Genomic DNA, 16,625 nt, shown 5'->3' with positions numbered 1-16,625 from the left:
CACGTCACCTAATTTTACAAGAAGTAGATGAAAATATCCTCATATTGCAAACAACCAAAACCGACTAACTACTCAAAATGTAGTGGTTCTACATAAAAGAAACCTTTTGAGATAAGAACATCAAGTCATCAACTATTTGTACGGGGATTAACCAATTTATCTCCCCCAAATCTCTCGAAATCAGTTATCAAACCAGAAATATCTTCAGTTTTCGAAATAGGAAAAACTCAATAACAAAAGAATATTTTTGAGTGAAAAGTTTTAAGAAATAGGGAAATCTATCTAGATCTAGCCGAATTGGCTTTTATGAGTTTAGAAATCAAGTGTTTTTTTACGCTTAACAGAATTCTTCTGAAATAAATGGATTTATAAATGAGGACATCTAGGGTGCGCAGGGTGTACTCGTGCCCAGGCTTTTATGCCCTTGGACAGTACTTTGTGGAGCAATACACCAATACCTTTTGCTGTTATGAGTGGCCTAGATTCTGAAATAGTATACTAAGAACTAGCCTATACCATGCATTTTGAAATTTAAACTCATAGAAAGAGTTATTTCCAAGCAAGAGAAGTGACTTGATTAGACAGCCAAACCCCTATTTTTCTGACGAGCTACAACATAGAAAATTTGGCTACAGAAAACCTTATTTATGGCTAGAGCAGAGGAAGCAGATACAATGACCTTATAAAGTTATAAAAAACAAGCATTATCAAAATTCAAACACCATTCCACATTACATGCTACCTCTCTTCAAAAGCCTTTACAACAATTATTTGCATTCTTGTGAATCAAAACAATGGAAGTGAACAAATAGTGCATTTCAAAATGCATGCGTGCTACAGATTTGACACTAGCAATACCTCTTTGATTGCTTTTTTAACTATAAGATTCCCATCTTCAACTGAACCCATCTCAATAAAAGGCTTGGTTACAAACTTATAGGAACGTTAAGGTAATCCCCATCGCCATTTTTCACATATGTGCGCTTAACTTGGCCAACTATAGATTCATCACAAAATGAACAACAAGTGTATCCATACTATACGAAACGACTAACAACTCAATTATCCCATTGAATTGCAACACAAACAAAAAAATGTGGATAAATAATTTGTTGTGTAATGTTGATTTAATGCAGAAATAAATAAAAAAAGCTATAGTGTACAGACGTTAATATAATGCATTTTAAAATGAGAAAAGAGTATGACCTCAATAATACCGGAGTACTGACGAAATTTATGTACATTGAGATTGTGGAAGAAATAAATTTGAAATAAAAAGAAAGAATTTAAGTGAAGAATATGAATCACAGAAACTATGAAGTAGTTTTTTTTTTCTATGAAAAACGGTTAAAGGGTAAAAAGAGAAGATGAAAAAGTTTGAAAAAAAAGGTTTCGTTGGCGGTCTTGAGTCATATCTCCAAATTCGAAAACATTTTAAAAAATAACGATTTTTAGTAATGAAAATAACCAAAATGGTATTAAAACCCAAAAATAATCCTTCCGGGTTTTTAAAAGTAATTTTATTTTTGAAGCAGCTTTGTAGCCCAATTTCTTGTTTTGATTATTAGTTGATAAAATTAGCCTAATATTGATATGAGTTTGGGCTTGGACACTTTTTTGAGTACGGTTGTTTTATTGGGCTTGTTATAGGCCTAATTGTGTGGGTTAAATATAATTAGCTTTTAGAGTCCTAATAATATAAGAACTAGTTAATATATAGATTTAGAGTGCGGTCATAAGTCAAAAATACTAAGAGATGAGAGAGAAGGGAAGAAAGTGATTGCTAGTAACCAAGATTTGCTTTGGAAGGAAAGTTCACATTGCTTTGAGGCAAGTACCTATTTGTTGTTCGTCTTTTTTTAGCTTAAGAATTATTGGTTGTCTTGTATTTTATGTATGGTATGTATAATGAATTATATGCTCATATGCATGTTGTTTTGGTGTAGATATACAATATATATCTTACTTCTTTAAAGAAAACGGGGGGCTCTACAGTAAAATTCATCACATCATTCATTTTTCTTTCCTATTTTGCCCCTTGCCAAATGCCAATATTACAGTTCATGCTATTTTTGTTTTATTTTTATTTTGTCTTTTTTGAAGGGGCCTAATCAGTTGTATTTTCATGTTCATAAATTATTAAAGAAAAATAAACTATATTCGGTGGGGTCGACTACGTCGGAAAAAAAATTGAGAATTGTTGGGATTGATTACGTGACGAAGACACGTACAAAGAGGCTAGTCCATGATCTGTTAGTATTCAATTTTTTGACTTGTTGCTTTTAGTCATTCTTTTCTATTGCACATTTTTTCGAGATTGTTTGTCTTACCATGTTATTACCTTTGTTGATGATTAATGTATGTACGCCATGTGCTTAGCCCATAGTTCGTGATTTCAATGAAATTCTCGTAATTCCGCCCAATATTTTGATTTTTGAGAAATTTGGAATTCCGGATCAAGAGTCGAAAAAACATGAATTTCATAATATACTTTCGATATAACGGAATAAGGGCTTAAATTCCGGTTTTGGGATTTGTCGGAATTCTAGAGATTCCGAAATCTTAAACTATGGTCTAGCCTATGTATAGCTTATGTTTTTTTAAATAGTAAGTAGATACTTACATAATCATTCATATTAATGTACGCTTTGCATAAGTGTTGAATTTATTTTGAGATTCTTTGTAATATTAAGTATTGTAGGGGAATTTCCGAGTATCCCCTGATCTTCCTTTGTGCCTTGTGATATATAAGTTTTTACTTGGTAGAGAAGGGATGAGATGATGGTGAGTTCAGGGTTGAAACGCCTGGCGGCTGCCTACGTATCTCCTTGTTTATTTAGGAGAATCAAATCCTATTTTATGTAGTTCCTAAGAGTGAATCCCTATGGTTTATATAGGAAGAGTTTTGACAGTCCTAGGGTTAGGGTTGTCATCACCGCTTGTGAGTTCCCTTCCATCTTTGGACTCTACCTTCCTATTGGGAATTCTCTCCTTATGGAAGTCTGAATCTAGACCATATCTTATGAGAGGTAGGTTTACTTGTTGATCATAATGTCTCATCGTATATGGAAATATTATATCTAAAAGGTAACTCTTAAAGACAGGCATCACGATTCCTTCCTTATCATCAAAGATCGCTTTTTTCCCTCTGTTCAGGAACTGTCCATATCAGTTCCTAATGACTTGGAGAACTGTTATACTTAGAGGCGGTCAGTCATGTGTCTGGCACATGTCCACTAAACACTCTTGCTAAGCACGAGATCACTTATTCACAGAATTGATCTGATAGTCCTTGTCTCATTCTAGACATCTATAGTCTTAGGTTATTTCCCATACACGTGTCATCTATCCAATGACAAGAAATCTCCATTACAAGTATTGTCACATGCTTTTGTCTTTATACCACTATTTGTTCCAAACTTGTTTCTATATAGTATAATATTATATTTATCCAAACTTGATGAAATCTTGTACTTAATTACTGTATTGTCTAATAGTTTGAGTGCACATGTGTGTCTTATATATGTTAGTATTTATTCTAAGTTTTGCTCATAACAATATATTATGTAGAGTCAAAATACTAGTTTTGATATTGTAAGAAGTGGATGTATATAATGTCTGTATATATAGATTGTATTATAAGGTATTTGTATGTATATATGTACACTTATTGTATACAAGAATTGGAAACGTTTGTTTCTTGGTTTGCATTGTGAAATTAATTTAGGTGTTCGTTGTTGTCAGTTTGGGATCTATTTTGATTACGTGTAATGCTAGGCATTGCTTCTAGCGAGTTTGTAATAATGAACATTAACTGTAAGAAAATTGGTAATGGAAAACAGTTCGTCGTATTACTCAACCAATTGATAGCATGACTTGGTGTGCTCTGGACACGACCTTTCACGAGGACAGTTGAGGGCATTGTGTAATTTTTTCGAAACCATGTAAAGTGAAAGAGAAAACATTTAATTAATATATAATTGGAATTGTGTGTTCTACATATGAGTGTATTTGATTTGTTCATCTAGTTTTGTAGGGTTAACGAGTATTGCCCCCCACTAGATTGGGGAATCCTAATTCCCCATCTAGGAGGAGGGGGAGGGGGTAATACTAGTTAACCTGTTACATGTTATTTTATTTTAACACGTATGTAAGTGTTACTGATAATTCTTATGTTAGGATTAGAAAACAATATTATAGTGCACTTTGTCGGGCATTGATTTACGCCATTTTTTCACCATTTTACAGGTTAGTGTGATTAAGAACATGGATCATGATAAAGTTCGCATGACTCGCATCGGGTTGTTCAGTTTAGGTCGTTATAATTCATGTAAAGAAGAAGTTGTATTTTATTAAAAGTGTTCAATGTTCTTTTATTCTTTTGTAAGAATAGTAGTAATAATAAATAATATTTTTTAGTTGTATATTTCTTGACATGGAATGTTCTTTTTAGTTAATGTTCCCAGTGCTTTGGTTTCCGTGATTTTGTTGGCCTCTCCATATTCCCCGAAGTTAGATTGGCCAAAACAATAATGAATGCACCAAAAGATTCTAAATTCCAAAAGATTGTATTCCAAATTCCAAATTTCTAATAAATAATAATTCTAATTTCAAAACAATAATATTAGCAACCAAAATATTGGATGCTTATACTTGATGTCATGCATCAACTTTTACAATGAACATTATGGCATTAAAAAGAACGGTCTACATTTAGACAGATCTCGGATCGCTTAATTAATCCATGTTGTATTAAAACTTGTTTAGTTGTCACTTAACCTTCCATGTTTATGATGATCTCTTCTTTTGCCCCACTCGTGCAATCGATAGATGAAGCTTCATAGTGGCCATAAGAAAATCAAGAGCCTGCAGTGGAGTGAGAATGTTGATAATTTCCCTTAAGGTTTTCAGCCTTATCTCGCTTCTTCCAAGATACTAGCCAAGACCCGGGCACTTGTGGTCGAAGTGCACAGTCTACATCTCCATCCGATTCATTAGAATGATTTGAATATAGGCCACCATAGCTAATGGTTGATCCGCAATTGTTTCTTGCAAACTTGCCATCCAAGTGGACAACTTCTCCTCTTCTTTGATTGTCTTGCAATGTAGCTTGTTTATAAGGCACAATTGTGAAGCCAGGAGTTCACCAAGGTCTCCTTTTGTCACAACCCGATTTTCTAAACAATTAAAATAAATGAATAATTAAAATATAAATATCTCAACCATCACTTGGTTCAATTGTCTAAAAACCCAGGCTATGACGGGATGGATACAACACATGTCAAAACCTAAAACCCACATCATAAACAATCTTAACCACAAATTCAATCTCCAAAATTCTCTTTATTACTTAAACAAACTTTCTTCCATCCCAATACAAACATAAACAAACTTTAAGAATAACAAATTCCAACATCGTATTCTCATGTCATATAAAAATGTAACCTACGTTATTACATCCTTCCAAAAGATCAGACCTAATAAACTAAACTCCCAGACTGCTCCAGGCGAGAATCCAAATCACACGCCACGGTCCCACTGCCTTCCACCTATGTTCCCAAGAACACACCCACATTGCCAAAACAAAGCAAACATGGGTCAGCAAATTGAATTTGCTGGTATGAGTAGACTAACCACATATAAACATTATCATACTTTAATTATCCAAATAACCACTTTATATTTTCCCATAACTTAATCATTCACAGCTTGGAAGACAGGTAGTTCCGTCGTTTCAACCGGCATAGTTCTTCCCAAGCAAAACTTCCATTATATAACTCATCATAATAACTCGTTTTAATATTTAAACCATTGAATTTAAAACTTACCGATATCCATTGCTGTATAAGGGTAGGACCGCGTCCCTACACAAAAATATTATTAAGTCCTACCCTCCTGCAAAAGAAAGTTAGCAATTTTATATAATATGTGTAGATATCCTATAGGTATTCCAATGCAAGCCCAAATACACTCGCATAATCAAATTAATTTATCTTATTAATTAATCAATTTCTTTTCTTATACACATATTTCACAACCTATGTACCTTAGGTCATTCCCGCCACATTCAAGGAATACAACTAACCCAAGGCTTAATACCTTAGTTCCTCTCTAGGGTAGTCCAAACAATCTGGTCATTCATGGCACATTCAATGAATACCGGGTCATTCATGGCACATTCATTGAATACCCCTATATAACGCTAATGGGCCATTTATGGCACATTCAATAAATGCCCACCTAACATATGACATCATCATCCATAAAACTCAAATCCAAAACTTGAGTCGTGGGAGTTCTAAAAGAGTCGCGGTAAATTTATTTATGCATTATTGAACTTTATTTTATATATCATTTAAGATAACGAATGAGTATCTTGATTCCTGTATTTTTGATTTACGCGTTATTAATTTCAGGGATGTCTTAGTGTCATAACGTTGCATATCATAAAATACTGCAAAATCACATAGTAGTTAATACACATACCCACGTATATATAGAGGTCTTAGCCTAAAGTCAAGTATGCTAATTGTAACGCCCGTATTTTTAAATACGTATTGTTTCTATTTATTAATTAACTAAATTATTTTATTTTCAAAATTCGTCGGATTGGACTCGGGATACGTGGGCCTGGTTTTGGGCCCGAGTCTGTGTTGGGCTTGGGTTTCGGACCCAAGTATATAAACACTTTTTCTAGAAAATAGGGTTAAGAGAATAATAAAATAATGAAAATGGAGGCAGAGATGAAAGCTGGATTGCTGGAGAGGTGGAGCGCGATGGCTCGGACTACGAGGGATTCGTGGAGCTTTGGGATTAAGGTGAGTAGTTAGTTTTCTACTTCACCGCATACGATAGAATCGCTTTTACCGCTCATCATTCTTCTCGTCATGTCGTCATTTATTAAATGGGTTAATTATTAGTATATTGTTTTGGTTAGTATTGAACCGTTAAACTATTGAACCGTTGAACTGCTAAAATGTTGAACCGCTGAAATGTTAGGATCATCGAAATGGGATAATGAAGTGGTGTGGATATTGGTTTTAGTGAACTGTAGGAACGGTTCCAAACTCGGGGAGGGTCCGCGAGCCCAAGATAAAGGGAATGGTCCCGCGGGTCCTTTTATTGTTTCTTTAAACGTTTTTTTACATTTGTCGTTGTGGGGGCTGTTTTGTTGGGTGGATTGGTTGTTGGCCGGAGGCAGATGGATTGGGGTTGGATTAAGTTGTTGGTGATGGGGGTCGTAAGGGTGTGGGGTGGTAGATGGGAGCCGTTGGGAGCTCCTAAGAAAATCGTTAATGGCGACCAAGAAACCGCCAAGAATCGTTGTTGTGGGCTTTTGTGTTTTTTTTTATTGTGGATGATTGGGTTTTGCTTTTTGATTGTTGGTTGGTTTGTTGAAGTGAGGTAGTGTAGTAGAGTGAGGGGGCAGCTGTTGGAAGCTTGGGGGGAAGCCATTAATGGCGGTTGCGAATTTCTAGATCTAGTTTGGAAGAATTGGGATGGAATGAGTAGGGGATTTTGTGTTTGACAAAGTTGTAGGGGTTTTTGCAAGGATTAAAACCGATTAGTTTAATTAGGTGGTCGATTGGAATTGTGGTGGCCGGATTTTTTGGTGGCTGATGGAGCTAGAGAAGATGAACAGTAACAAACCGAACTTGGGCTTGGGCTTGGGTCAAGACCAAGTGGGTCGGTTTGGTTTGGGCCCGGGTTCTATTTTAAGTTGTGTGGGTCGAAATTTAAATGTTTTGTTTGGGCCCAATTTAATTAAGTTTTGGGACCAGTTTAGATTAGTTCTTTGGGCCGAAATTTCAAGGGTGGTTGGGCCGAAATTTCAGTTTTAGTTTTTGGGGCCGAAAACTTAGTTTTATTGTTTTGGACCAGTTTAATTAGTTTCCCTTTGGGCCCGATCACTTAACTGTTTTGGGCCAATTTCTAATATTGCTTGGGACCAGTCCATAGGACTTAAAATAGATCTACTTGGGTCTTTAAACGTTTAAACTTTCGGGTTCTAAGGTTTGGGCTTGGCCAGTTGGGTCCGAACCATGACCTTGGCCATGAGCCCATGAGCCATGCACCTTTGTCCTTAGCCATGAACCATGGTTATGACCCTAGACTTGTCGAACACGAAAACGACAGTTTGACTTTGACCAGGACCTGTTGACTTTGACCAGGACAGGTTGACTTTGACCATGACCTGTTGACTTTGACCAGGACAGTTTGACTTTGACCAGGACCTGTTGACTTTGACCAGGACAGTTTGACTTTGACCAGGACATGTGGACTTTGACTTTGACCAGGACATGTGGACTTTGACCTTGACCATGACGTGTTGACCGTTGACCATTGACGGTTGACTTTGACCGTTGACTTTTCCAGTTTTTCACATATTTGATCATATGGATATATATAGTAAGAAAATATTGTTGATATTGTATAACTTGGTTGGTCATTATCTAATTAAGATTTGACGTGAGTAGTGTGTAAAGTATATAAATATTGGGCTTTGATTGTAGACTTTTTGACTGTCTAATTGTGCTACGTTTTATATTGTATATTGTATGGACAAGCCATAAAATAAAATGGTACGGAAAACCTGATAATTGGTTAGTCACCGCTCTAGAAAGATTTGACAGTGATGTTGTGTATTTTTTGACACGTGACGATATTGAGATGTTAGGAGACATTATATTCCTAATACGTTATAATAAATAATGTATGCGATACGTGGAAGCATTGTGACATGACATGATATAATACGTTATAATATATTGATGCAATATCTTGGAGAAATGTATATACACTCCATTATTTTATATGTGAGATGCTAGTATAGCACTGGTGAATATTTGCCCACGGGAGTGTGGCGTTGTGCAATAATATATTGGCACGTGAAAGTATGAAAGTGATTATGAAATATAATTGAGATGTTTCTAAATATTATGGCTTAGTGCAATAAGGTAATTGACCTGCACGTGATATAGTAGAAATGTTTATGAGTCATTAATGTATGACACCCGAATAAATTACGAATCGAAAATCCTAGAACGACTACCACAACTCATGTGATTGGCCCTTTCCGGGCGCTTCGCTTAAAATTTGAATGGCCTTCGGCTGCCCTCTCCGGCGTTTGATTAAAGTTTGAATGGCCTCCTGGCGTAGCCAAATAGTGGCTTGATTATTCCGTTCGCAAAATAGAACGATGATGCGCAATATTTTATGCCGAATAGTGGCAGTGCTTACATAGATTTGGCTTCGTGTGAGGATTTACGGTGTGCGGCATCCCGGCCGGGGTGGTTACGCACGGAGTGGCTCATTATGTAAGGGAGGCATGTGGATGTACATGTTCGGCGTTGGGTAGCGATTGTGGTAGCCGGGAAACTAGGTAAGACATAGATACGACGTGATTTTAGGGACACGCAAAAGAAAGCTTGAAATAATCTAATTATGGTAATACGTTTGGTTGGTTATTTGTTTAGTTAGAACCTAAGGCGCCTCGATGGAGGAACTACATGCCTTATTTATGATGCGTATAGTTTGTTGTGTGGTTAGTGGGAAGTTAAGACGCCTCAGTGGAGGAACTACCGCCTTTAATTATTGTACTTGAGTATGTTATATTAGTCGTTGAAAGTTAAGGCGCCTCAGTGGAGGAACTACCTGCCTAAATTATTATTCTTAAGGTTGTTGTACTAGTTGTTGGAAGTTAAGGCGCCTCGGTGGAGGAACTAACTGCCGTATGGATTATTATATATATATGTATATTATATGTTGTATTTTAGGACTACTCACACCAAAGATTGTTTATAATGTCGACCCGATTTGCATGTTTGCTTATCGGTGTGTTCATAAATGAACATAGTTGATAAGTCTTGACAGGTTTAGTGTTGAAGAAGATCGGTTCTTTGCTTGTGGGTTCGTTAGCATCAGATCTCGAGTTGTGTTTTGTTTTCCTCGAGGTGATATAGATTTTCAGTTGAGATAATATTATTTGCATTTTCATTTGTAAATTGTTTTATAATGAAGAGGACTTTGTTTAAGTTAAAATTTTTATTGGTTTTAATTATCCGCATATTTTAAACTGTTTATGGGCTTTTGGGAGTGGAGAGTGCGTCACACCTCGGAGATCGAAGAGTCGGGGACAAATAATGTTTTTCCGAATTCTGTCGAAATTCGGGGTGTGACACTAATAGTCCTAGACCTATCTTAATAACCCAAATCATAATTCGAGTTAAAAGGTCAAATTGGGTTAACTGGTCAAAGTCAACCCTGGTCAACAATCAACTCTGGTCAAAGTCAAACTGTCATCGTCAAAGTCAAGCTGTCGTTTCCATGTTCGACAGGTTCATGGTCATAGCCATGGTTCATGGCTAAAGTCAATGGTGCATGGCTCATGGGCTCATGACCAAGGTAACGGTTCGGACCCAACTGGCCAAGCCCAAACCTTAGAACCCGAAAGTCTAAACATTCAAATACCCAATTAGATCTATTTTAAGTCCAATGGACTGGCCCCAAGCAATATTAGAAACGGGCTCAAAAACTTTAAATTAAACAGGTCCACAAAATAAGAGGAAACCGGCCCACAACAAGTTATCAACTAATAGGAAAAGGGCCCAAACAAAAACTTAATAAACTGGCCCAACTAACAAAACCAAAATAGCCCAAAAACCAAAAACCGGCCCAAGCCCAACTAAGATGAACGATTCTTCGTTCATCTTCTAAACTTCTCTCCTCCACCAAAAATCCGGCCACCACCAACCACCACTAATCCCCACTCGTCCCAACCAAATCGAAAATGACGAGAATGAAAAACCATACAATATTTACAAAACCGAAAACCCCAACTTCTTCAATATATATCTTCTCAAAAACTAGATCTAGCCAAATTTCGAACCGCCATTAAAGAGTTTTGGGAGCTTCCAAATGCCCCCATTCGACATTCCAACATACCAACATACATCAACCATTCAAAATCACAACCAAAAACAGTTGGAACTACAAAAAAATCGCATCTTTCAAGAACACAAGAAAAAGCGCTCGGCCGCCATTAAAGCCTCCCTCAAAGCTTTGGCAAAGACCTTGACAACCTCCCACCGTGATTTCGTCCCAACCACAACACACACTACCCAATCGGCAGCCAACCAACAATCAAAAAGTTTACAAAATGACAACCACAACAATATCTAAACTGCGGGGACGCCCGGGCTCATGCCGCCATTGACGAGAAGTTCGAGCGACTTATTTCGAGTTTCAAAAACCACGACCAAACCGAAGTTTAAAACGAAAACCCAAGCCGACCTCTTTTCCAACAGTTCAACGGTTTAATCACAACCGAAATTTAATAAGGTTTAATAAAACAAATGGCACGAAGTCCAACACAACAATATAATGAATGAAGATATCAATACGACGAAAACCATACGTTGGTGAAATAGCAAAATAGCTACTCACCTTAACTAATGACTCGGACGAATTTTCCTAGCCCGAATCGTCATGCTCCACCTCTCCAAACCCGACTTCTTTCTCCTTCCATTTTTTATATTTTATTATCTTCAAAACCCTATTCTCTAGAACAATGTGTTTATATACCGGTCCTAAACCCAAGCCCAACACCGACTTCGGCCCAAAACCAAGCCACGTATCCCGAGTCCAATCCGGCCTAATTTTTAAAATAAATAATTAAATTAATTAATTAAATAGAAAAATACGTGTTTAAAAATACAAAGCATAGGGCCTCCGTCACGCAACCATGACCATTAAACGGCCTCCGAGCTTTGATAGTTCAACAAAGACAAGATTATCAAGAATATCTGAGTTTGACAGTTCTATATCAAATCCGAGTTTCTCTAGAGTTTTAACAACTCGACGACACGACGTAGAATAAAAACAAGACAACACTTATCTATTTATCTACAGGCTTTTATCCGTATCTGATAGTTATCTATATCTATTCATTTTATCTAGTTTAATTATTATTATTCTTAGGATAAAAATAAAAGAATAAAACACGGGGTGTTATACCTTTTCTTTCACCTTGGTAAAACTCGTCTAGGTGGGACTCGAGTTGTGAACCACTCAGTGTATAAATAAGTCGAACCGCTAAGGAAGGTCTACACCGCCTAACCATAAGGAGGAGTTTCGAAGGAGAGCCGTGCCAAGTGGGGCATAAATGAGAATGGAGCATCAATATAGGCTAGGATCGCCGACTCTCACAATATTCTTCAAAGTGTTTCATGGAAATTTCAGCCATATGTCCGAGCTTTATGTCGCCTTTGGAGTCTTCTTGTAATGCTTTGAGGAGTCTTTCGAGATCCTCTCCTTTGTTGAAAGCAACCCAGTTAATGAAACAACAAATATGAATCTTGCTCTGAGCTTGTCATCTAAAAGCACGTGATCCTTGTATGGAGAAGTGAGACTTAGAGTGAACATTCATTGATGAGTAGAATAAAGCAGATCACTAGGCTCTATTTATACAGAGATGTGTTGTCCATATTTGCACAAAGAATGATAACATCAATGCCATTTATATCAATGTTCTAACATGTTCGTTTTGGATTTGTCGAGTTCGGTCTGCACTTAACCCAAAACCTAAACCGTACCATTACATTTTAAGATTCAAGAGATGCTTTTGTTTACTACATTGTGCAAAGATCACATGAGACAGCGAATTGAAGATTATAGAGATTTTCAAAGGAATGGCCGAGTTCAATTCCCCGCCCTTTGGCAATGGTAACAGATTCAATGTCTTGAGCGGCTAATTCACTTCTACTAAGCAAATCAATTGGACTGATCTAGTTGATGACAAGGATAGTGAGGACGATGATCAAGTGTTGGAAACTTGAATGAAATTGTGTCCTTATGGGTTTGAACCCATGAACTTATGTCTCTACTACTCTCTAATGTGGGGAGCTTTAGTCCCACATTGGTTACTAAACTTAAGTCTCTTAAGTTTATATTGTTTTGTGTCCTTATTGAGGGATAGTGTAGAGATATATAAGGAGGTGCTCGCACACACAAGGCCGCCTTGGTTTGGGGGCTCTCGGGAGGTGGGACTTGGGAGCTCTAGAAAACCTTAGTGCACGTTCTAAAAATCTTTCCTCTTCCAAAAGATGCTGGCACAATCCTCAGTGATAAGTTTCTAGTTGCAATCTTATTTTTGTTTTGAATACTAGATAACTACATGAAGAATACGGTCAGACAAAAACAAAGAAAAACTATAGGCCCAATTGGATGTTGCAGGAGCACTCTCCTCCACCTACAAGAACAATTTCAACCTCCTCTCCTACTGAGCGGGAAGTGGTTGCATACATCATGCACCACTCAAAGAAATTGTGTTCTCCTTGAATCCCAAAGTTTGCTGAGCTCCATCAATTGGGCTAAGTATAAGGAAGGGGTAGAAGGGCAGGTTTAGAAGAAAAAAGGAAGCAAGTCCCAGGGTAAAGATGTGGATCTTACCCCTCTTCCACCCAGGACTAGAAATATTCCATCAGGATATAAATGAACTAAATTTATTCACCGGAACCTTCAGTATTTTTGTTGGAAACTAGTTTATTTTGGTTATGATTTTGTGTTCAAAGTGGACCTTAATCTAGCCCAAGTGGTGCTTCACCTCTATATTGTAACCTTATATTATTATTATTATAATATTCACAATTTTCCTGCGAAAAAAGAGATTTTCATAGCAGACCAATATATGCATATGGTCCTATCTCTGTTCTCAATTTAATTTCTTATTGCATAGTACATTTTTAACAAGTTAGCACCAGTTGAAAATGAGAAGTAGCTACATCTGAATCTTGGAAATTGACAAGGTGTGTGTTTTTTTTTTCTTGTAAATCAACATATATTTTATATATTAAGAAGCAGAATTTACATATAGTCTATCCTCTTCCTATCAGCCATATAGGTGGTAGCTGGACCCATTCACAAGGAAGATGGATATTATTCATATACAGACTATCAAAAGATGCAAGGATATGTGCAAGTTTGTTTCATGTACGTCCTACACAATTTGTAGTGACGTTTTCAAAACAACCAAAAAAAGCTAGTACGTCATTTAGGATGAGCTGTGATGTCAATGAAAGGTTCAAATTCTTCCTGTAGCGCCCCGATTTTCCAGACAATTGAATATTCAGGTAAAAGAATCTGAATATTCAACAATCTAATAAACCAAGATGTGAGCAGGTTTGACTCACACGAGTCCAAACTAGAACTAAAATATAAAACCCCCTCTGAACATCGTGTTCTAAAAAAAATTCGGCAGAGTTTCCTCTGTATTTCTAACATTTCATAAATTTACAACCTATCATAACCTGAAGATCACATAATATACTTCTATTTATTATATTAAAACCTCAGCCGTAAACCCAACTACTAAAAGATATTGATTCGTGGCACTCGACTACTTAACCATCTCGACAAATGCTAGTTAAATCAAGTAGCTGCAGTGCCCCGAAACCAATCTCTTACTCTAGATCAGTCTTCCACACTAGGAACGCTCCTCAACGTCATAATTTCTACATAATGGATGCATTCTAATATGGATTCATTCTTAAAGACAATAAAGAAATAATAATTTATTACAACACGCTCTTAGACGGAATAACTTTGGAATTTAAAATAAATAGGGAAAGGAACCGTTGTATCACTCAGAGTGCGCTTCATTCTCATTAAATTGTTCTTAATTTGCTCGTACGCCTTTTCTTGTCTTATGGGAGCATCTGTTCATCCCTGTGAAGATATTCCAACGCTCAAGGTTGGATACGTAGTCAATATATAGTAATCAACTTGAAACAAAATTGAAAACAAAAGACAAGGTTAACACATACCTTTAGCGCGCTGCTTAATACCACTTACCATTTCCTTATTAAATCCTCGTGAGTGCATCGATTAACATAAACTCAAGAAAAATGTTAGCATTCCATATAATTCTATATATCCATGCATAACACATACAATTATATATTTCTCATACCCAACTTCAACAGCGATAAAAGAATATTAAACATTCGGTTTCCTTTCTCAAAGGGGTAGGGGTTTTCCTATGGAAGCGGCTGAGCCGGGTGGCTGCCTACGTACCCATTTCGGGATCAAGCCAATCGTAGTTCTCTTATTGGGATAAGGATCTATAGGAATGGATTAAGCCATTCCGATGAGGAAGGCGGTATAGGTTCCTCACTCTTGTTCTAACCATATAACGTCCACTAACCGATTCTTAAACTTGAATCAGCATACTATATCGTACGTCCCTTTACTTTTAATCTTTTGAGGATTTTGCCAAATTCTTGAGCAACCGCTACTATATATATATATATATATATATATATATATATATATATATATATATATATATATATATATATATATATATATACGGGCTTGCTACTAAATTGAAATACGCAATCCTACTTATCTACATAATGAACTAAAAACTGATTTTCTGAGGATGTGATCTCTACAACATGGAGATCATCTCCACAAAAAATCAGCTCCTTTGAACATTTCTAACCCCACCAAACCTTACCAAAAATTGAGTTCAAATTTGAAATTTATCTGATGGTCCAGAATTTTAACACTCTTTTGACAAGACTAGACATATCCGATTGAGGTGATTTTTTGTGGAGATACTATCCATAGTAGGTAAGTCATCTCTACCAAAAATCAACCTTTAGTTCAATGTGCAAATCTTCTTTTGGAATGCGTATGTCAATTTAGTATATCAATTTTGTATGTCGACATAGCGAGCCCTATATATATATTACCCAACCTTTAAGCTTGAAATTCCAAAAAATTGAACATCCCCCAGACACCTCCTCTTGTACGCCTGCATAAAGCTTCATTTTCTTTTTCTCTATTTTTTCCCCAAAATATCTCGTATTCCCGAGAGAGCGAGGCCACCTCCCTCCAGACCTCTCCCTTTTCTTTTTCCCACCGGTCGAAATGTACTTGCAAATTCAATAGGTGTCCCCTCATTTCAAATTTTGAACCCCCCCCCCTTTCCGATTTGGCTTTTGTATGGTTAGAGACGAAGAGTCTGTTCCTCCTTCCCTTTTTCCTTTTTTTTTTATCCTTATCCTCCCCACCCCTTCCGTAGGACAGTAAGAGCAACCCAATATATATGAACAACCCATGTAATAGCATAAGCCAAATACATTACGATAAAGCCCAAAACAGTTCTAAGCCCACATAATTTACACTAGTAATATAAATAAGGCCCAAAATATAATTGGCCCAACATAAAATTACCCATCAATGAAAAACCCATATCAATTAATCATGCCCACCAAATGATAAATGTTAAACCTCGCCATATAGTACGTAATTACCTAGAGTAGCACTGAACTAACACGTAAAATGACCGGTTTATCCATAGGTAAAATTCCGGGTCATTACACTTCCACTCCAAAAGTTTTTTTGCTGCCTAGGAACTTGTCTCCACCTCTATATTGTTTGAAGTGAACTTCCTACACCAATTGATTCCTTTGAGTAAGGCTCTGCATACTGCCTCTTCATAGCAGTTGTCCCATCCCTGTTCTCTTCCTACAACAATATAGATTCCATAAGAATCTCTTAAGACATAGCTATAATTAGATTTGGCTCCCTGTTTTTTAAAACTTGTGTCAGTATCGAGT

The sequence above is a fragment of the Coptis chinensis genome, chromosome 9 (genome assembly GCF_015680905.1).
Source record: "Coptis chinensis isolate HL-2020 chromosome 9, ASM1568090v1, whole genome shotgun sequence".
NCBI classification, from domain to species: domain Eukaryota; kingdom Viridiplantae; phylum Streptophyta; class Magnoliopsida; order Ranunculales; family Ranunculaceae; genus Coptis; species Coptis chinensis.
Note: the sequence above shows the minus strand (reverse complement) of the source record.